General features: G+C 43.9%; 1 protein-coding gene across 1 annotated transcript in view; it reads left to right on the forward strand.

Moving 5' to 3' along the window:
- The window catches only part of BMP6 (bone morphogenetic protein 6), a 149287-nt gene that overhangs the window by 37774 nt on the left and 89726 nt on the right, over nucleotides 1-21787 (forward strand). The gene's annotated exons all lie outside the window — the stretch shown is intronic.

Consider the following 21787-nt stretch of genomic DNA (forward strand, 5'->3'; position numbering starts at 1 on the left):
CAAATCTTCAGTAATGTGATGAGGTGTTGGAGCAGGGACACCATATCCACATTCTATGGTCCTATGACCAGGTCTCAGTTTTTTTTTTTTTTTTTTAATTTAAATTCAATTAGTTTAAATTCAGTTAATTAATATATAATATATGATTGGTTTCAGAGGTAGAGGTCAGTGATTCATCAGCATTATATAACACCCAGTGCTCACTACATCAAGTGCCCTACTTAAATCCCATCACCCAGTTACCCCATGCCACCATCCCCTCACCTCCAGCAAGCCTCAGTTTGTTTCCTATGATTTAGAGTTTATGGTTTGTCTCCCTGTCTGATTTTGTCATTTTACTTTTTCCTCTCTTCCCCTCTGATCCTCTGTTTTGTCTTAAATTCCACAGTCTTTATCGTGCCTGGGCCCTGGGCCCTGAACTTCACCAGTGCTTCTCAGTTTTTTCTCTGCTTAGGTAGGATATGATGGCCAGAGGGGCTGGAGTCAGTATTTCCTCCTCCCCCAGGTTAGTTGGGCTCTCCTGTTAAAATTTCTCATGAGTGCAGGTCTTTAGAAGAGAGTGCTCCAGGGATGCCTGGGTGGCTCAGTTGGTTGAGTGTCAGACTCTTGGTTTCAGCTCAGGTTATGATCTCAGGGTCATGAAATTGAGCCCTGAATCAGATTCCACGCTCAGTGGGGAGTCTGCTTAGGTTACCTCTCCCACTCCTCTGCCTCTGCCCCTCCTGCTTGTGCAATCTCTCTCTCTATCAAATCTTAAAAAAAAAAAAAAAGCGAGAGCTCTAGTGTATTTTAAAATGAGTACTTTCCCTTCCTCCTGTTGGAAGCAGAGGGGATCTTCACTGTGAGAACCTGGTCAGGTTCAGAAAGAAGCTAAAACTCAAAAAAGTATGGGGTTCCCCTGGACCTGTAAATTCTCAGACTTGTCCACATGGAGCCTCCAGCAATGGCTCAACTACAGTTCAGGCTTTCCTCCCTGGGTCCTTGCTCCCCTGGAGGTTTCTGCTCTGGTAAACTGCGATTCTCTATATCTGCCTGTCCATGTCTCCAGTTTCTGGAGCAGTGGCTCATCCTGTGACCTCACCTCTCGAATGGACCTGTGAAGAGCTGTTAATTTTCAGTTTGTTCAACTTTTTACCTGTTAGGTTGGCCTGGTGACTTCCAAGATCCTTACCTGCCAAACTGGAAACAGAAGTGAGAATTACTCATTTCACTTGCATTCAGTGCCCTGCCTTCATCATGGCTTGGGTTCTTCACATCTGCTTCCCTAGGCTGTCTTCTGATCTGTCCACCTGCTCTGAACCTAGGTTTTTGAGCCTCTAAGAGGCCTTACTTGGGTGTCCTTGTCACAAGTGCTCACCATTCCCATTTTTTCCTCCCATTCTTGCTGATTGTCATGGCTCCTCTGGAAAAGTGTCACCCCAACCCCTCTGGCATCACCTTGTCACATCTCTCCTTCCTGCTCAAGGGCCTGACAGTTTCTTCTTTCCTTCTCTTTTTAATAAAAAATTATTTAAATTCAGTTAGCCAACATAAAGTACATACTTAGTTTCAGATATAGTGTGTAATTTATCAATTGTTTATGCACCTAGTGCTCATCACATCACATGCCCTCCTTAATGCTCTCACGCAGTTACCCCATCCCCCCACCCACCTCCCTTTCAGTGACCCTCAGTTTGTTTCCTAGAGTCTCTCATGGTCTTTCTCCCTCTCTGATGACTTCTCATTCAGTTTTCCCTCCCTTCCCCTATAATCTTCTGTGCTGTTTCTTATATTCCACATATGAGTGAAATCATATGATAATCATCTTTCTCTGATTGACTTATTTCACTCAGCATAATACCTTCCAGTTCCACCCACAGTGATGTAAATGGTATTTGTCCTTTCTGATGGCTAAGTAATATTCCATTGTGTGTGTGTGTGTGTGTGTGTGTGTGTGTGTATGCAATTTCCTTTTTCATGGTTCCACAACCCCTGCCTCAGGCTTGACTACTTTTTTCCATCTCAACATTTTGCAGTGCAAAAGAATATTTCTCCCTTGAACTCCTGGTACACTTCATTTGTTCCTCTTGTGTTGAACTCACCACAGCTCGTTATGCTTTGTCACGTGTTACAGTTATCTGTGTCCTTTTCTGCACATTGTACACTGTGCACATCCAGGGGGCCTGAGATTTGGGTCTCCTTCATCACTGTTACTCCCCCAGCACCTGCATGGCAGGCAGTCAGTAAATCTGATAGAAATTTTATTGTACTGGCTAGATAAAACAGTTCTACAGGGATACACATGTCCTCCCCAAACCAAACATCCTCAGTAAGTGAGTAATGAGTTAGTACAGTAATGCAGATTGAAAAAAATATAAACCGAAGGCAAACAGAATACTCACATGTCCCAGATCATTTTTGATTTAGAAAAGAGAGTGGTTAAAAGTAAGAGAACAGAGCTCACTGTTGGAAAGGCAAAGTGGAATTATGCTGACCAACTCTTCATAGCCTATATTTGTCAAAAAGCTGAGCACGCTGAAGATTGCTTGAGCCATTGGTTCTTGACTATGTCGTACGTTAGAACCACTTGGAGAGCTTAAAAAAACTTGATGCCCAGGTTATACATCCTAATGTAGTCTTGGTGTCTGGGGGGTCAGGCTCCTTTAGAGATACTCCCAGCAGGTTCCAATGTGCAGCAGAGTGGGAGAGCCATGGGCTCTTGCATGAAGCGTGTTGAGTTGGGGTCAAGTTCAGCACATGGGGGTATGATCTTCACATCCCTACTGCCCTGACCTCTGCAGGGTTTTTGTTTTTCTACATTTTCTGGCCTTTGAATTTTTTAAAAAGATTTTATTTATTTATTCATGAGAGAGAGACACACACAAAGAGGCAGAGATACAGTTAGAAGGAGAAGCAGGATCCCTGCAAGGAACCCGATGTGAGACTCGATCCTGGATCCCGGGATCACGCCCTGAGCCGAAGGCAGACGCTCAGTCACTCAGGTGTCTGTCTCCATGGCCTTTGAATTTTAAAACCTTATCTGATAGGGTCACAGAGATCAAACATGTGAAAATACCTAAGGTAGTTGCCATAAGAGTTATGGAATGTCAGGAAAAAAGCAAATTTGTTAAAGTATAATTTTGAAACCATAACTTACAAGTATTTAAATCAAAGAAGAAAAACAATGCAAGGTGGTTGATTTTTCTAGGATTTTTGAGGTAGCCCACCATCCCATTTGCAAATAAAGATAATTTTGTATTTTTCTTTCCAATATTGATAATTTTCTTTTCCTTGTCTTTCAGTGTCTGGGACTTCTGAGAGATCCTAAACATGTTTTATCACAAAATATATAAAAATAGCAACCATGGGCTCCTTCAAAGTAGCGATTTATGCAGATTTTCTACTATTGAATCATTCTTGCATCCCAGAATAATCCTTTATAATATAATTATTCTAATAAACTACTATTTTAGGATCTTTGGATATAGTCAAATGAGATTGCTATGTATTTCCACTTTTTCTCTGTTGTTGCCCAGTTTTGGTATCTGGATTTTATAGCCACTCATAGTGTGAACTTAAAGAATGAAGTTGGAAACCTTCTGCCTTTTTTAAAAAAAACGCATGGAACAGTTGAAATAATACAGTATAAAACATTTAAAATGAGAAAAGAAGCCACATCCTGTTTTTAAGTGGTTGAACATACTTTCAAGTGAATTGATATCTAAGCGCATGTTCAGTGATGTGTGTCTAGCTTACATCATTGTTAAATGCTAGGTCCTGGTGATTTGGTTCAAATAGTAGTGAAGAGAAATGATCCCTTAAGGGAAGACAGAAAACCACATGTAACAATTGGTTCTCTTCTCTCTGGGCCCATGGCCCACTAAGGATTGGGTATCTGCAGAACTGTTTTTTTTTTTTTTTTTAATTTTTTTCCACATTTTGTCTATCATCTGAGTCCTGGACATAGACTGGGACTGGCACAAAACCTCAGAGACTGGATTTATGGATATAAATAGGTATACTTAGAGTCATTCTTCACTCCCCTGTTGATTCTCCACACCCTTTCTGGAAAGTTGCACCTTGTTTTCTGAACCTTCTTGATTATGTACGTCACCCAGGGTGCTTGTAAACATGCAGATTCCTAGGCCCCATCCCCGATTTACTGACTCGGAAATCCAAGGGAGGGGACCCAGGGGATCTGTCCCCTAACCAGTTGTCCCAGGTGATCTCTATTGTTAGGAAAGCTTGATAAACAACTTGTGTGGAAATAGATTAAAATTCATCAGACCAGTGGTTCTCAGGCTTGACTGCACATTAGAATCAAGTGGGGGGAAAAAAAAAGAATCAAGTGGGGGGCTTTAAAGATTCTGATGCCCAGGCCTCTCTCACCAGGCGACTGCATCTCTGGAGATGGGGCCTGGGCAGCAGTATTTCTTAAATGTTCAGTGTCAGCCCGGGAGTCCTTGACCTTCAGCATTCTTGAGAACTGAGTGGAATTCTGGGAGATCATTGTTGATTCCTTGTCTATTTGGAAAATCAAGATGATATACCTGAGTGGATTCTGTGTCTTTGCATAACAGGAAGGAGATGGAGACCCCCTTTCTGCTCCAGTTCTTTTTCTTCCTTCTTGTTCTCCTCCTCCTCCTCCTCCTCCTCCTTCTATTTCTTTCTTTTCAGTGTAATTCTTTTTGAAAACCATCCTGATCAACCAGGTTAAAGCTCTGCAGAAAAACAGATGTGTCCCCGACCCACAGCAGATGTTTGATAAATGGTATAATCCAGATGTCGGCAGGGCTCATCCCACTCCTCGTGCTCCAGACCTGACTGCACCCAGTCCCCACTCTGCCATTTTCAAACCTGCTGCTTCCTCGGTGTCGGTGTGGTTCTGTTGGCGGCAGCCCCTGGGTGTTGGCTTCTGTGCCTAGAAGCATCCTGTACCCATCTGTGAAATCATCCCTCCCTCCTAAGTACGATATACATGTGGCATGGTTATGTAAGGTGGCTATCATTATCCCCATTTTTCAGATGAGGAAGCTGAGGCAGAGAGCTTACATGACTTATTCCAAGATTGTGCAGTAGGTAGGTGGTGGAGCGAGACATTGAGCCCAGGCGTCCTAGCCCCAGAGACTGTGTTTTGATGCTTTTTTATTGTCCTGCAACCTTGCCTCGCAGTAGATTTTATGGAAGCCTTTGGTCAGGGGGGTGAGGGGAGGGGGGGTGTCGCAGGGAATGATGGCACAGCAGGTCATATGGTGGAAATCTGAAACTGTGTGTCAGTCAGTGCTTCCTTAGAGGTCTGTTCAGCTGTCACTAAAAGGGGCTTGTCGCTTGGTCTGTATCCCTTGCGTTGCCAGCCTTATTAACCCCCGCTCCGATCTTCCCACTTCAGGATCTCCTTGGGAGCTCCATAGTCATCTTCTTCTATTTGCTAGAGCACTTCCTCTTTCCACTTGCCCGAGCAAACGCATCCAGGTCCTAAGCCAACAGAGAGGCCTCCGGTTAACAAACACTAAAGGTGTGTTCCCATGTGTCCTTTCTCTTGCTGCAGAATCACACCCATCAGGGATTCTTTTCCTTGGTCAAGATCGAGCCTGTCCCATCGTTGTAAAGGCTCACAGCCCATTCTGCCAATAATGAACTTAGGACCAGCTTATAATCACTGGCAGGGCCAGACAAATGTAGCCAGAGAGCAGAGCGTTGTCTCCCTGTCGGTGGGAGCCGGAGCAAGCCAGACTTCAAACATGCTGCCAGTTTATTGATTTCCAGTGAGACCAAGTGTCAGCAGGACTAAGCACTGTGTCCTCGAGAACATGTTCTCCAGCTCTCTCCTGCAGGGCTGAGGCCACAAGCGTCAACTTAGAACCAGGAGATGGTTAGGCAAAATGAGAATGCGAATGCAAGAGTTAACTAGACTTTTAAAACTGGGATTCTTCTCCAAATTCCCGGGGGCAGGGCTCCCCTAACTTTGGGCTGTGAGTGCTTGGGTAGAACCTGTGTGTCTTAATCTCTGGATGCCCTCATTTTCTAAGATCCAGTGACCAACAGGTGACAGGCACCCCCTCTGCCCACTGCTGATTAGCACATTCTTACATTCTTTCTTTAGGTATTTTATAGAACATTTGATCTGATTACCCTCATGCCTTGCAAGCCTGGGAACCAGTCTTTCTCTTTCTGGTGCCTTAATTGGATTCATTATGGGTTCTTTTTTAAAAATTTCATTTTCCAAGGGCAGTTTTCTCTTTTTTCTCAGATGCCTGGAGGGGATTCCTGGCTGTGGCCCCTATATGCTGTTCACAGTTAGGAAAATGACAGAAGAAAGATACTTAGAAGAACCTAGATTCTGTGTTTATAGACTTTCCCCTAACTAATGCCTGATACTCTTTCAGTGGTTTCCGCTTGCACACACTCTCAAGGGGGTACACATATGAACCTCCCTCTGTCCTTCATCTCCATTTATGCACATGTATACAATCCAATAGGCCCCGTTTTACTGTTGCTTATGGCATTTTTGGTGAAGCCAGATGACTTCCCGTATTCCAAAGGGAATTAGAGAAGGAACGACGGAGCAGAGAACATCTGCTATCAATCGTGTTCATTCATCACAGAGCATTTTCCTGGTGAATGTGGTTGGGCAGGGTCCTAGGGAAGAACAGGAAAGCAGAGATCACTGTGGCGAGTATCCTACAGACCAGATTGGGAACAGAGAAAGGACGGGTGAGCCGGACTTTGTTACAGGCCTGCATGATGCATGAACACAGGCTCATGGTGAGTATGCAGATTATTCACGTGTGTTTAGGAGGTGCACCGTAAATCTGTTCCATGAATACATATGTGCATCTGTAGATGTTCAGAAGAGCATCCTAAAGCCAAAGGTTTAAAAAGGAAGAGGGATGGATGAAGAGAAATGTGAACAAAGGGTTAAACTAAGCATATGCAGGTGACTTTTTCTGAAGCAGCCGAGGAGATGATGTGGAATGTCCATGTGTTCACCATCCTACCTTGGTCTTCACGTTTGGCCTAGAGTTACTGGGACAGATTCTCCTCCCTTCCCTTTCATTCTCCTGGGGGTAACCCTTTTCTTGAGCCCACTTGGAATTCTAGGGTAAATGACCTATTAAACCCGCTTGTAGTGGTTTCTTGGGAATGTATGAAAGGGTCAGGTGCCATGAGTGCCTTTAACTGTCCCCCCTGTGTATTTCCAGAGGAGCCTACATCATCCCAGCCTTGCCTGGCCCCAGGGAGGGCTGGTTTTGAGCCAAGCCGATGTGTGGACATGAATTTGTGGTGGAACCTGGATTTCGCCCAAAGGGTCTCACACATGGTGCACAGTCCACACCCAAGGTTTGGGTGGCTCTCTCTCGGGTCTATGGCCGGGATGAGTCTCAGTGTGCCAGCTTCCATTCAAGTAGGTGAGTGAGACTGGGATAGCCTCAACTCATCTGATTTATGAAAAATATGTATCTTTTGCAGACTCCAGTGTTTTATTACATCTGGTTATGACTCACTGTGGTTGAAAAACCACCAGGCTCAAAAGGGGCCCGGGAAGGGGCTACAGACTGGGATGCTGCTTGGCAGCAGACAAGCAGAGGAGGAAGTCCAGAGAGGTGGGCAGTTGATGGCAGGTGTGCACATGTGGGCAGGAAAGGTGAGGAGAAAGCGATGGGCACGAACACAGTGTGGTCCAGGAAAGAGGGATGATCCAAGTACTTCCACAGACCTGGTTCACCAGGCGCCTTTGGACATCTTGTCTCTAGCACTGCTTGTCAGGCTCTTCTGGTCAGAAAGTGGCTAAGGTGGAGGCAGATGGCTGTTCCAGGATTTGATTCCCCAGCTGGCTCCAGTGAGGTTACTGTGTGCCCATTGGGGTTTTGTTTGTTCAGTCACCTGGTAGTGCACAGCCCCAGGATATATGTCTTATAACTGGAAGTTTATACCTTTAGGTCCCCTTCACCCTCTCTCTGCCCTCCACCCCTTCCTGCCTCTGGCAACCACCAGTTTGTTCTCTGCATCTGTGAACTCAATTTTGGCTTTTAGATTCCACATGTAAATGAGATCATACAGTATTTGTCTTTTTTCTGATCATGTCACTTAACACGATGCCTTCCGGGTCCATCCATGTTGTCGCAAAAGGCAGGATTGCCTTCTTTTTGTGGCCAAGTAATATTCCACTGTGTGTCTGTGCGTATATATAATTTTCTTTATCCATTCAGTCATTGATAGGTTGTTTCCATCCATTCATTCGTTGATAGGCACTTAGGTTCTTTCCATGTCTTGACCATCGTAAGTAATGTGCAATGAACGTGGGGGTGCGATTATTTTTTTGAGTTAGTGTCTTTGTTTCCTGCAAATTAACACCCAGAAGTGGGATTGCTGGATCCTCTGGTAGCTCTGCTTTTAACTTTGTGAGGGATCTCCACACTGGTTCCCACAGTGGCTGCCCCAATTTACGCTCCCATGAACAGCGCGCAAGCGTTCCCTTTCCTCCACCTCCTCGCCAACACTCTGGTGTTTCTTGTCTTTTTGGATACTAGTCATTTTAACAGGTGTCAGGTGGTTTGGTGGTTTTGCATTTCCCTGGAGGCGAGTGATGGAGGTGTGAGTGATGGAGGTGAGTGATGGAGGTGTGAGTGATGGAGGTGAGTGATGGAGGTGAGTGATGCTGAGCACCTTACCATGCATTTTGTTGGCCAGCTTGTCTTCTTTGGAATTTGTCATTGGGGCATATTGTTTTTGTGGGGGTTTGGCTAACCCGGAAGAAGACTCATGCTTGAGCTTGGGGTCTTCTAGAAAGAGACCATTCAGAGTGAAGATTGAACTCACCTCCACCTGCCGTCAGCCTGCGGGGGCATTTGCTCCATGGAAGGAGGGCTTTCTCTGGTTGGTGGATGTGGGATGTACTGCTCCACCCTCCTCCTGGTGTGCCTTGCTGTGCTGCGGAGCCTGGGAGACCCCGTGCAGCCAGTTGTAGTTCTACACGCGACTTCATTCCCCATGTCAGATGTGCTGTGGGGGAATTGAAGCTGGAACCAGCTTGAGGGAGGAGGGGCAGGTGCCTGAGGCACCCATTTGCTGGCTAGTGCGTGTCTTGCATGCCTGGTGTGTTCCTGGAGCAGCTTCCTGTTTGCCTGGGGGTGGCTGAGTGGGGTAGAGTCTTGGGGCCAGCCTGGAGCAAGGCTTTCTGACTGTGCTGCTGACAGCTCCCCTGGCAGCCCCGTTCTGGGGTGTCGTTCCAGGCCCCCTTCTCAGAGGCCCAGCCCCAGGGCCTGTGTCTCTGGCTCTCCCACAACTTTCAAAGCACCTGCTTGCCTGACTTAAGATCCTTTCTGTTTCAAGTTGCTCAGTTGGTTTGTGTTACATGCGACTGCACCCTGACCGTATGGACGGGTCACTGCACCGTGGGATGCAGATGCTTTGCCTGCTTGGATTGCAGAGCAAGCAGGGCCTCGCACTCACATGCCGATTCCCACCTTCCCTCCTCCTCCTCCTCCTCCTTTCGCCTTGCCATCTTTTGTTCTTTTTTTTTTTTTAACTTTTTTACTTTGAAATAAGCTTAGACTTTCACAAAAGTGTGAAGTCATGTCTATTCAATGATGTGAACTAATTGGATGAAAGCATTTGTAGCATTATGCATGTTTTGCAACAGTAAAACCTGAAGCTTGGGCAGCCTGGGTGGCTCAGTGGTTTAGCGCCGCCTTCAACCCAGGGCGTGATCCTGGAGTCCTGGGATCGAGTCCCACGTTGGGATCCCTGCAAGGAGCCTGCTTCTCCCTCTGCCTGTGTCTCTGCCTCTCTCTCTCTCTCTCTCTCTCTCTCATGAATAAATAAATAAAATCTTAAAAAAAAACCTGAAGCCTGTATCTTTCTTTCCCATCTCTCCAACCAAAAGAAAAACACTTCCAAAGTATCAGGAAAAGAAATAAAATCCATCTAAGGAACCTGGGTTTGGCATCTTGCTTAGTTTTATGCATAATGCTATGTGATGAGCACATAGAAGCAGCAAGGACAGCCCCCTTGGTTATGTTCCTGCTACCCTGCCTCCCCAAGACCCCATTAAGTGACACCGTTCTTAGTAACAACATATGTTTGTGATAATTTTATATGCAGCCATGGATGAGCTAGGTGCTGCTGTTACCATTTAGCAATAGTGGCTCTGATGTCCTGATGGAGATGAGTAATTGCAACAGGACATGAAAAACCCTTCACCTTGTGTGTTGTGGTTGGGTGGATTGCACATGGGTTCTGCTGCTGTTCTGTTCTGGATCCTCCAACAACTCGAAAGAATGTAAGCAGATGTTTCCAAGAATTTCTTAAAACAATTTCAAAACATTTGTGTTAAAAGCTTTAGCGACAGGTTTAAGGCTTGAGCAAGGCCCAAGCAGAGGGTGGTGTTGTAGGAAACATACTGGACTGGGAACCAGAAGAGTTGGATTTAAGTTCTGGCTCTGAAATCTGAAACTTTCAGTGAGTTATTTAACAACTCCTGGCCTTGGTTTTCTCGTTTGTAGAACGATAGGGATTGAATGGATAATTCTGGAGTCCTGGCTTCCAGTGCTTCAATCTGTAATTTATTACTGGCCCTTGTGGCAGCCACCCTAATGGTGTCAGTTGCCTGGTTGATTTTGTGGACAGCTAAGGGGCAGATCCATTGCCCATGATAGGTGGGACATGCCCCTGTACCCACTGAGTTCAGATTGTTCTGATGCCCCCATTCCCGACTCTGGTGAGAAGAGGAGTCCTCACTGGGAGGTGTTTAAATTGGCCTGAATCCACTGTGTTGGCCTCACAGGATACTGCACAGCGTGCCTTTCTGTGTTCCCCAGATCCCAGGAGGCCATTAATCCTTATTGTCATGAACCCGAGTCAGAGCTACATTCATACTGTGGAGGAAATTTCCAGTATTTCAAGTGCTCTTTGCACTTTTACTCATTCATTCACATATTCTACAGGTATTTAGTAGGTTCTTAAAAGATAAATAAATAAATATATATATCTGTTGCTAATGTCTCCTCCCATTTGCTACTTGGCCAATATTTTAAATTTTTACTTATTTTTAAAATTCTGGTATACTTTACAGCATTGTATTAATTTCAGAGGAACAATGTAGTGGTTTAACAATTCTGTACATCAGTGCTCATCATGATAAATGTCCTCTTAATCCCCTTCACGTACTTCACCCATCTCCCCACCCACCTCCCTCTGGTAACCACCACTTTGTTCCCTAGAGTTGAGTCTGGTTTTTTGTTTTTGTTTTTTGGTCTCTTTTTTCCTTTGTTCATTTTGCTGCTTAAATTCCACATATGAGTGAAATCATATGTGCTTTTTATGTGCTTAGGGTCTATGCTGAGGACAAAGCCCCATCAAGATAGAGGATAAATACCACCTCTGACCAACAGATATATCCTAATGGGCTGTATGGGTCAAGGATAAATTATTCTGAATCCTATAGGTGAGTTTAGATTCAGTTGAAAACTAAGAGCAGCTGGAGAGAATTGAAGTCAGGAGGAGTAAGCCAAGCATTGTTGCTGCTTTAGTATCAAAGAGAGATGCCAGGGATGATTCCCTGCCAAGTTCATACCAGTTTTCTTAGAGTTGAGCCATGTACTTCCTTTTTATGGCCACCTAGGTGAATCACAACAGAGTTACCTGGTGGCTGCATTACCAGGATGGCAGGTGGGGAGAGAGATGCCGATATACGGGGCCTGAAAAGTTATTCCAATTTGCTGTTTTTAAAAATGTCTGCTGAAGAGCTATTGTGGTGGTACTAACAGACATATATATATATATTTTTTAAGATTTATTTATTTTAGAGTGAGCAAGTGGCAGGGAGGGACAGAGGGACAGTGAAAATCTCAAGCAAGCTCCATGCCCAGCATGGAGCCCAATGCAGGGCTTGATCTCATGACCCTGAGATCCTGACCTGAGCCAAAACCAAGAGTCAGATGCTCAACTGACTGCACCACCCAGGTACTTCTATATTTTCTTTTTTAGAAAGGGATTCCAAACAGTTTAAAGGACTTATTTACTACAAACTTAGTCTTTTCACATTAAACTGTGTTATGAAATTCTAAAACATGTAATATTTTTCTTTAAAAAAAATTTAAGTCCTCCCCCCCACCCTTCCTACCCCTGCCTCCCTGGCCTCCCCAGTGACACTGGCTCTAGGACTATAAAAACTAGAAGAAGGAAAGAGCCAAGTGTGTCCAATTACTCTTAGAATTTGGGTGGGAGAAAGAGGCAGTGAGAAACATTGAATGTGTAATTCCAATTATAATATTTTGGAATGGTGGAGATTTAGAGTTTGTATTAGTCAGGGTTGTCCAGGGGTGTGTGTGTGTGTGTGTGTGTGTGTGTGTGTAGAAAGGGATTTATTATAAGGAGTTGGCTCATGCAGTTATGGAGGCTGGCAAGTCCAACATTTGTGGAGCCAAAGTCCCAATTTAAATCCAAAGGCTGGAAGCTGCTCTAGGACCAGGAAGAGCCAGTATTGATCAGGCAGGAAGAGTTCATGTTCCATTTTTAAAAAAGATTTTATTTGAGAGAGAGAAGGAGAGAGAGAGAGAGCGCATGAGAGTGAGCAAGCAGAAGAAGGAAGCAGATTCCCCACTGAGCAAGGAGCCAGGCATGGGGCCGGCTCAGGGTCGATCTCAGGACCCCAGATTCATAACCTGAGCCAAGGGCAGATGCTTAATAGACTGAGCCGCCCAGGTACCCCTGATGTTCTGTTTTGACGGCATCAGGCAGGAACATTCTCCCTTACTCCAGGGAGGAAGGGTCAGCCTTTTTTCTACTCAGCCTTCAGCTGGTTAGGTGAGGTCCACCCATGTTAGGGAGGGCAATCTGCTTTACTCAGTCTACCAAGTTAAATGTAAACCCCATCCCAAAATTCTCTTGCAGAAACATCTGGAATGATGTTGACCAGCTATCTGGGCACCCCACGGCCCAATTAAGTAGACACATCAAATTAACCATCATGGAGCACAGATAGTCCAAAGAGATAGTGACTGACCTAAGGTCCCACAGCTGGCTAGTGTCAGGAACTGGAATAGTACCCATCTGTTCCACTCCAGGGTTCTTTCTACCTACTTCTTTTACAGTAGGAGAACATATCCTGGAGGTTTCCTAAGGTATAAAGGATCAAAACAGCATGTTTTCCCCAGACCCTCGGTGATAAAGACCTTAAGACATTATTTTTTTATCAGAATAAACATGGATATATTGTGGAGCATACTGGAAATTCATGCAAATGTTTAAGATAAGCAATGAAGTGTTAAACTGTGGACTTAGCTAAGCTGGAGATATCTACATTATTAAACTTGTCTCTCCACTGCTTCAAGCATGAAATCAGTGGGAAATTTTGATAATAGTGGTTCTGCTACAGCAGCTTTCATGACCAAATTTGTATTCTAGACGGATCTGGAGCATCCACAGCCACCACCAAGAGCCTGTGATATTTTTCAAATTTCTTGCATTCTCAAAAAATTGTGCAAGTTTTGTTTTCTGTCCATAATATATCTAGTTTGTTTTTAACATAAAATTATATTTTAAATTATATCCTGATGAGTGAAATTGACTCCCCAAGAAGATGAGCCCGTTAGCCTATGAAACTACTCACTTGTTGCTAGAGAGCCAAGGGACCTGAGGCTTATATCCCCAGTTGGAGGAATGAGTCAAGGTCAGCTCTCTGATTCTATCATCTTCCCCCTTTGCCTGCCAATCAAGATGACTTTCACTGCTTGGCATTCCAGGTCAGATTAGCATTTTTTTTTTAAATTTTGGGAGCTAAGTTTGCTAATGTTCTTCATCAATTTCAGTGACTTAGTTCGGTACTGATAATCTCTCTTCCACAATTTTAAAACTAAGCATTTGGGGTAGCAAAGAAGGTATCATTCTCCATTAACTCTTAAGAAGAAATTATATATATATATATATATATATATATATATATATATATATATTTGTAACTTAGTCTCCACTCTTTTCCATCACTTTAGGATGAACTAGCACTTGAAACTTTCTATATTTTTCTTTAGTTCTAAAAATATTAAATAAAGCATTAATCAGTGCCCCTAATTTTTTATGTAACCAGAACAGGAATAATTTTGAGGAGTGGTTTCCCAACTTGATTAAACAAATTTCAGAGCTGAATTTAGCCATTGAGATAGTTGCCTAAGTTATACATGAAGACATTGACAACTTCTCACACTGCTCCACCTTTTTTTTTTTTTTTTTCCACTTTGGCCCAAGAGCCTTAACTATCTGGAACTGGACAGAACATCTAAAGGAGACTTTTTATAGAAACTTTGATATAATAAAAGAGAAATTCATAGAGAAAGTAACATAAAGCTTAGTTTTTTGCTTTGCTTGTATAATCTGCTTTCATGATCCAGGAAAAATGATGGTTCCAAGGAGCCTCTTCTTTTTAGTCAGCCCTGCCCAGTCCCAAACTTTTAGGAGGAAGAACCTCAGTATCAAACATTTAGTCATGGGCAGCCCAGGTGGCTCAGTGGTTTAGCACTGCCTTCAGCCCAGGGCATGATCCTGAAGACCTGGGATTGAGTCCCACCTCGGGCTACCTGCATGGAGCCTGCTTCTCCCTCTGCCTGTGTCTCTGCCTCTCTCTCTCTCTCTGTCTCTCATGAATAAATAAATAAACTCTTAAAAAATAAGTTAAAAATAAAAATTAAATAAACCAATTAGGTTAGCAAGCATCATCATCAACAACAAAAAACATTTAGTCACTAGGGTTGTTTACTAGGATTAGTCTGTTCCCCAAAATTTGTTCTTATTTTTCATTCCTCAACTTTCCTATTGGTTTGTTGTCAGAATAAACGAGTGGAAGTACAATATAGTCATTTTTATTGATATGGGAAGCCCCTCAGGACTATATCCTAGTTTATGGTGGTAGGAGTGAAGAGGAAGGAGAAGAGAAGACCTATGGTAAGGTGATAACTGAGTCCTCAGGGTTTTAATCTGGTCACAACTTGATACGTAGTCTCAGAGTTCTTCTTAAAAGACCCGACACACCGGTGTTACCACAGTAGGGGGTGGTCATAACCAGAAACTGTTTATGCTGTGGAGCTAGGAATGGCTCCTTAGCTTTCTAAATGACAGACTCACCTGAAGGTTCCAGCAGGGATGTGGAGCCTTCCCTATGCCCCTGATCAAGGAAAGTATCTTATACCTGAGAAGGCTGTCCTCCGGATGGGCAGGCACCTTTTGGGTCAGGGTACCTGGTAATATGAAGGAGGACAGGGGTGCTGGCTGAGTTGGCCAGATCAGCCCTGAGTGCTGGCAGGTGGCCCCTGGGTGCGCTTCAACTTCAGACCATTAACACCCTACACGTGCATTGCGCATTGCGCAGGGACACACATCCATGTGTGGATACTTCAAATAGGCAGCCATCAAGTTGGGAGAGAGTAGACTGGACACATTTTTACACATTGTGGTTTTGAAAAAGTTATACAAGTAATGCATGAATGCTTGCTTTATAAGAGTGTGTTCTCCAAAGCATGTTAAAGCTCCCCTCGAGTAACTCTGTCAACTGGAATGCCCTCTCTCTTTCTCCAGTGCATGTACTGGAAAATGGAAGATACAGAGTCAATCATGCTCTCCTGAGGCCAGTTGCACAAATAGGAATTGCCTTGTTTCTTAGAAGACTTCTGGCATTTGCAGGTTTGGGAAGGGTTAGGCAGGAGAGAGAAGCCGGGAAGAGAGGGAGGAACTTCAGGCCAATATTAAAACAAACACAGAAACCTAATGAAGACTGTATCTTTCTGGAATCATTTAAAAAAAAAAAAACAGGGGAGAAAAAGCTGAAAGTAAAGCATAAAACCCTAGTAAACACATGAGAACTACCAAAATTAGTACTGTGTGCAAACATACCTTTATATTTAGAGCTGGAGCCACGCGGGGAGTGACCCTTCTCGGAGGTTGCTGCTTGCACAGCAGTGACTTCCAGCCTACCAACCCTCCTCCGGGCCCCCGCCTGAGACACGGCTGTATACATTAGTGTTTTCTTTGGCCCACAGAACGTTAGTGATAGCATTGCTTTCTGTTTTTCCTCCTTCCCAAAATGAGCACTAATAACTTTTATATAAGAAACATTACCTGTTAGTTCAGAAGTCTGGTTACATGCTTCTATTTAGAGGAGCATCTCCTCGGAGCAAGCAACTGTGCCATTTGGAAATTATTTTAAATAACGGTTTACTATCGGCAGGCCTTGAGAGCACAAGGGAGAGGTGTTACAGCGGATGTGACAGCTTTGAGGTAGTCTCATCTCAAGGTGGTGGGGTTACATGGGACAAATGCACACTATAGGGAAATGTAATACAAACATTATTAACAGCCAGCATATATGGAGTACGACGCACCAAATAGCTGGTGCGTATAGCAGCTAAAGGTCCAAATGGGAGCAGAACCAAATGTTGCACGCTGTTATTTAAATATTCCATCTGGCTTGATTTCCACAACAACCCTTGACATAGTTGATGTCATCCCCATTTTAGAGATAAGGAGACTGAGGCTCTCAAGAAGCTCATCACCTGGCTTGGGGTTGCGTTGCCAGCAACAGCCGAGTTCAGTCAGCAGTCAGGTGCATCTGACTCCAAACCCCATCCCTTGGCCACTAGAAAGTTTCTGCCTCCCTTGAAGTGAGCAGAATAGAGCTGCTTCCTAGACTCCATTTCTGTGACTGTGCTTTGGTAAGTTTCTGAAAATGAGTGATGGGGAAAACGGAAGAAGTAGAGAAATCGGGACTGCCGTTTATAGTCTTAGGTTTTTCAAGCTAGGAAAGAGTTTGAGATGGTTTAAAATTTAATGCCCCCCACCCCACCCCACCATTTCACTGGAGTCTGGTTCTCTGAAGCACCTTCCCAGATTCACGGAGACAGGAGCAGAGCTTGTTTTTGAGTCTGGGATGCCAGACTCTCCCGCCTTATGCCACTCGGCCTCAATCCTGTCCCCTCCAGGACACTCCAGCGGGGGGTTGGTCTTCAGTCATCCTGCCTCCTGACCCATCTTGTTTCTCCAACAAGATGAGAAACGTTCTGAGGGCAGGTACCATCTGTTTTGTTTTCCCCCAAGCTCGTAGGCCAGTGCCTCAAACCTGTAGGCATTCAAATATTTCTGATTTTCACGTACGCATTAGGAATGCCATATAGCTCTGCTTCTTGCAGAATGGTAATTCCTGACTTGGGGCTGCTGGGTGGATTATTTTGGCAATTTCTGGATCCTGTGGATCCTACAAAGCCAGGCAAAAGGACTCAAGTGCTTGCCCTAGGACCCTGGTTACAGCCCTGCAAGGTGTTCTCCCAAGTAAGCTGACCCTGTGCTCCAGGGTGGTGGCCACATTGTCAAGTTACCAAGGCACCTCCTGGCGGGGGGGGTGCTCAGGTTATGCCTCCACGCCTCACCTGGGGGGGGTTTAATCTCTAACAGGCTTTTAATTTGCAAACCGTGTACTTATAACAGTGAAAACAAGTGTTACTACTCTTGCATAGATAGCTCTGTGTCCTCCACAGGGCTCCCAGCTGCAGTATTTCCCTTCAACTGGGTGTGTTCTTGGGAGGCCATTGTCCCCATTTTAGAGATGGGGACACCAAAGTGGGAAAGGACACGTAAATAGCAAAGACATGCCATCTGAGGTCAAGAAGGGATTGATGAGAAAACAGCCTTTTCTGGTAGCTCCTTGGCGCTCGCTGTGTCTTTTTGTGGTGTCTGGTGAGAGTGTTTGGGTGCGTATGGTCTTTCCGCCCTGAAACCACAGGCTGCCTTTGGGAAACCAATTTGCTGCTCTGGTTCACCTCATTCTACCTTACTTCATAGGCTGTGTGTGGCTGAGTGTGTGTTTGAATTAAGTAGAATCTAGATAGTGCACACACCCAGTAATTTATTTCTGTGCCGCTTCTACTTAACTGTAGTACTAATTTGTCATGACTTTTCTGGGGGAATCAAGATGTTCTCACCCTTGAGTGTCTGTGACCGATTTAACTTCACGTGTCCTGGTGTGTGTTGCCGGGACCAGACTGCTCACCTACCACAATCGCGTTTTTAATTCCTTTTAAAAAGTAAGACCCTTCAAACTCAATCAGTTTCCCTTAATCCTTGAGTTAATCTAAATCCTTCTTTTATATCCCAAACCGCTTCTACTTAGTAAGTGATCAATGGATATTTGTTAAATTTGAGACTATGTTTGTTAACCTGTACCTCTTAGGAACTTTCTAATCCAAACGGTATAATGCACTATGTGACTCTCTTTATTTGCCCTAACATGATCATTAAAGCTGCTTCCACTGCTGCTTCTGGCCCCTTCTCCTTGAATGCCTTGCATTCAGTTGTCAAGAGACTGTTTGCATTCTATTTAATCCTCACCAAAGTCCTGTATTAGTTACTCTTATTCCTACTTTACAGATGAGAAAACCAGGGCACAGAAAGATTAATGTGCTGAAGTTCACATAGCCAATGAGTGCACAAACTTGCGTTCCTTCATACCTGTCATATTGCTGTCTCTGCCAACTTCAAGGCATGCCTTTGGTGATGTGGACCCAGACTCTGGGACTTAGCCCCTTTTTACTGTATTTGTATGGATTCAGGCTCAACAAACATACACACAAGTGGAAAGAGATGACCATTAGCATTTGGTAGGCCTGCCTCTGAATCAAACTTCTGTCACCTGCTGAATTAGCACGTTATTTAAATGAGTCTCATTCATTCATTCATTCATTTGTCCATCGAACAGTTGTATATCAAGCTCTAGGAACTGTGTGTGGGCATGCAATGAAATAAAAAAGACATAAATAGGGCAGCCCCGGTGGCGCAGCGGTTTAGAGCCGCCTGCAGCCCAGGGCGTGATCCTGGAGACCCTGGATCGAGTCCCCCGTCAGGCTCTCTGTATGATGCCTGCTTCTCCCTCTGCCTGTGTCTCTGCCTCTCTCTCTGTCTATAAATAAATAAAATCTTAAAAAAAAGACATAAATATCAACTAAGTAATTTTAGTACTGAGTATAATGGTAAGCTGTGGTTAAGTTCTCAGAAGGAGTAAAAGCTATTAGGCAAGATGAGTTCTGGGATGTTATCATGGAATAAATAGTGCTCCGCCAAAGGCTGTGTCAGCAGGGGGTGTGGGTCTTTGGAAGAACTGAAAGGTGGGGTGGTAATTGCAAGGTCTTACAGGCTGCAACTGGGACTTTAACCTTTATCCTAAGAGCAATGGAAAGGTTTTGGTTGGGGGCTGACTTGGTCAACTATACATTTGAGGAAAGATCACTGTGGTTTGGTGCAGAGAAGAGACAGAATGGAGGGGTTGGAGTGGATGGGAGGCCCACTGAGGAAGCAGTTTTAGTAGCTGGGTTGAGAAATAGTGGCTTGAATGGCAGAGGAGATGGAGAGAAGTGGGGGTAAACTTTGAGAGACTTTGAGAGTAAACAGACAGGACCTAGCGATAGATAAAACATGAAGGATTGAGCAGGAGGGAGGCAGTGGAGGGTGATGCACAGGTTTCTAGCTTGCAGACGTGGATGGAGGGAATGTCACTCATGGAGATAGGGAGATTTGGAACACTACGTTAGTGGTGGATAGATTATATCTGGGGCATGATCATCATGTTGAGTTTTGAGAGATCTTTGAGTCACCCAGGAGAAATTGTTAAATACTCATTGGTTTTTAGAGATCTGAAGTCTGAAGGGGAGACATAAGGTGGGGATAGAACTTGGTGCAAGAGGATGGGAGAGATGCAAGGTAACTGAAGCAATGGGCATAGATGCACTCGCCCAGGGAAAAGGTGCAGAGTGAGAGAGAAGAGGGCCCGGGATAGAACGTGCAAAAGAAGCTGTGTAGGAGCAGCCAGGGAGGTAGGAGAGAAACCCAGGAGCATTGAGAAGAGGGAGTATTGAGGAGGAGGAAGTGATGAACAGTTTCAAATGCTGCTGTGAGAAATCTGTATGAGAACTTAAAATTGTCCATTAAACTTTGCAACATGGAAGTTACTACTGAGATTCACTTGGCTTGTGAAGGGGAGGAGAGAGAATAGGTATGCACTGGAGAGGATGGGAGTGTGTGCAGCTATGCTGGGGAGAGATTTGATCTGTTTTAATTGTCCCTGGGAAGGAGCTGGTTGAGAGGGAGTGGTTGACACTCCAAGAGAGAGAACAGATGATTGGGCATCGGAATTGAAAATATCTTTCTCATAAGATTATTGTGAAAATTAAATGAGATAACACATGAAGTTCTCAAAACAGTTGATGTTCCCATCCTTTATGCTGTTGTATATTTTTATTGGATTCTTTTTAAGGCTCCATCTTTCTGGTCTGGTCCAATTTCATTTGACTTCTCTTTGCTGTTTATTTCTTTTACATGGAGAAATGGTTCCTTTGAATTTTCATTCTTTTCGAAAATTCAGTATTTTTTATTATTTGGTAAGTGGATATGAACATTCCTTAGCAGTTGGGTCACTTTTTATACTTAAAAATTAAAGGTGCCATCATTTCTAACCTTAACATTCTGTATTGCACGTAGAAAACTAGAGTGTTCTTTCCTTCTTCAGTTTGTGACTATTGACATTTTTGCATTTCATCATTAAATGTGTGACTCATCCTCTTGCACCTCCCCCTGCTTAATATCTAAATTCATCTTATTTTTAAAGAAATGTGAAAGTTAGTAATCTTTGGTGACAGTTTCTTTTCAATCAGTTGGCTGTCTTCAAGTATAACTCGCTGGGTCTATATCTGTCTGAGGCTATGTTCAAATCATGTGATAATAAAGTGTTCAGGGTGTTATCACAGGTGTTACAAAATAAAGCTTTTCTGTGTCAGGATAATTTTTTTTTTTTTTTTACATTCAGTGCCTCAATGCAAATATTTTTCCCATGGTTTCTGCTTTTTTTTTTTTTTTATTAACACATTTGGCAAAATTCACTTTTTCTTACCAAATCCTTTGAACTTTAGATGATAGTATTTGACACAAGCATGGGGGAAGATCAAACATAAAAGAGAAGGAAGTGTAGGAAGTTGATCTTGGAAGAAGTGTAAGAAATCCTCTTACTTCTCAGTAGGGATGCTAACCCTGAGCTTATAGAAGCAGCTGAGGGAAGGAGGGACCAGTTGTCTCCGCAGAGATGGGCTGCCTCCTATCCTGAGTTGCCAGTTCCACAGTCCTTTTCCTCCTTCCCAGAGCTCTAGAGTGTACTGAGGAAGTGAAAGGAGGGTTTGTGTTTCTTATAGTCTGAAGTGAACTTTTCAGTCCTGGAAGGGGAAGTCTCTAGAACCATCTGCCACCTACTTAGCAAGGGATAGCTAATACTTTACTGGTGAAGCAAGAAGAGTAGTCATGGAGACTAGAAAGTTGAGATGAATTCCAGAGAGAAGAGATTTCCTCCCTAGACACCTGTTTTAGGCAGTTAGAGGAAGACTGGAGGTTTAAGAGTGTGATGGTATACCAGATAGCCTTCCATGACGGTCCGCTTCCAGTATTTACAAAAACAGTGCTTGTCTCCCGCCACCAGTGCTGGATTTACTGAGTTTGGCACTCTTCAAATACCTGATGTCTAAAAAATGCAAGGGATTATTGCTGATTATTGCTGTGATTAAAAAATATATACAGCTTAAAGGATGGTTCATTTACTTGTTTCTGTTCATTTCTTTTCCTGCGTCACAACTTTGACTCCCTGTTACTAGTTTCCCTGGTAAATGAGAAAAGGGTCCGTTCCTATTTGAAATTCAGAATTGTCAAACACTTAGTAAAATTGGCATTTCCTATGATCTTATGTCAAGATTGCCTTTTGAGCGATGATAAGCCTGGAAAGGCCTCCCTAGCT

Source organism: Canis lupus, chromosome 35 (genome assembly GCF_003254725.2).
Source record: "Canis lupus dingo isolate Sandy chromosome 35, ASM325472v2, whole genome shotgun sequence".
NCBI classification, from domain to species: Eukaryota; Metazoa; Chordata; class Mammalia; order Carnivora; family Canidae; genus Canis; species Canis lupus.